Source organism: Temnothorax curvispinosus, unplaced genomic scaffold, assembly GCF_003070985.1.
Source record: "Temnothorax curvispinosus isolate PA1 unplaced genomic scaffold, ASM307098v1 QBEX01003385.1, whole genome shotgun sequence".
Taxonomy (NCBI): domain Eukaryota; kingdom Metazoa; phylum Arthropoda; class Insecta; order Hymenoptera; family Formicidae; genus Temnothorax; species Temnothorax curvispinosus.
The window spans coordinates 1-1,488 of NW_020213165.1; the positions used below are offsets into that span (position 1 = coordinate 1).

Below are 1,488 nucleotides of genomic sequence, written 5' to 3' on the forward strand. Positions count from 1 at the left end.
ATACTCGTCTCGGAAGGAGACTTCGAATGCGGACTACTCGGTTTTATTAATTGTTTGCGAAAAGAACCAGGAGGCGAAATAATTAGAAGCGTATTTATTCAAGATGACAAAGCGCCTACATTTTCTTTGCAAGAACCATTGTACACGAAGCAGCTACAGTTGGACCTACCCATCAACGTTATACGTTCCGGTAATGTTTGGGGATCATACAGGCATTTACCATTACCATCGTTGGAATCAAAACTTGTTCAGAGCGCTCACGTTACACAGATGGTATGTTAAGATGTTCTATTAAATTTTATTATGAATAATAATAATTAATGTTTACTTACAACAGGTACAAGGAGATCTGAGTACTCTCTGCTGGGCACAGAACAGAATGTCTCGCATTAACCATGAAAACCTCGTTGATGTAATTTATACGTCTGTTAATTTTAAAGATATCATAGTAGCTACTGGCAGGATCAACGCTGAAACTATCGCACCCGTTTTCGAACGCGGTAACGATTGTTTTATCGGCATGGAATTCGTTGGCTTTAACACGCATAAGCAAAGAATTATGGGATTATGTACACACGGGTAAGATATAGAGTATTAATACATATAGGTATACGATAGAAAGAACTCTTTGCAATTGACAGGATTAATTTCTATTTTATATGAGTACCGTTAATTAGTATTAATAATGTTTTAATTTAAATAACATTAATTTAAATTTAATATTAAATTAAAAATATGCGAGATATACGTCATTTTAAAGTAACGTTTAGATAAATAAATACATTTTCAAAATTTTTATGCATAGAGGAATGACGAACATTCGTGTGGCCGACAAATATCTCAGTTGGATTATACCTGACAAGTGGACAATGGAAGACGCAGCAACGGTTCCGTGTGTGTACAGCACGTGTTACTATGCTTTATACATGAAGGGTAAAATGAAAAAGGGAGACAAAATCTTAATCCATTCTGGTACTGGAGGCATTGGTCAAGCTGCGATCCATCTTGCGCTACACGAAGGTTGCGAAGTGTTTACGACAGTTGGAACTGTCGAGAAACGACAGTTTATAAGAGAAACGTTTCCCTCCATTCCCGAAGATAATATCGGAAACTCTCGAGATACAAGCTTTGAACAAATGATTATGCAGCGTACAAAAGGTCGTGGGGTGGATATCGTATTGAATTCCTTAGCCGAAGAGAAATTACAAGCATCTGTTCGCTGTTTAGCAAATGGTGGCCGTTTTCTAGAAATTGGAAAATTTGATATGGTTTCCAATAATTCCTTGGATATATCTATCTTTTCTAAAAATATCAGCTTTTATGGCATTTTATTAGAGGAATTCTATTCAAACGCAGAACAAAAGTTTAAGTTGTGGAAAATAATAACCAAAGCATTAAAAGACGGTGCTATTAAACCACTATGCAGAAGAGTCTTCGAAAGGAATGAAATAGAAGCTGCCTTTAGATATATGGCCGCTGGAAAACATA

General features: G+C 36.1%; 1 pseudogene; it reads left to right on the forward strand.

Annotated features, from left to right (window-relative positions):
- Positions 1-6: 6 nt before the first annotated feature.
- LOC112452418 lies at positions 7-1,484 on the forward strand (annotated as a pseudogene).
- The last annotated feature ends 4 nt before the right edge of the window (positions 1,485-1,488 follow it).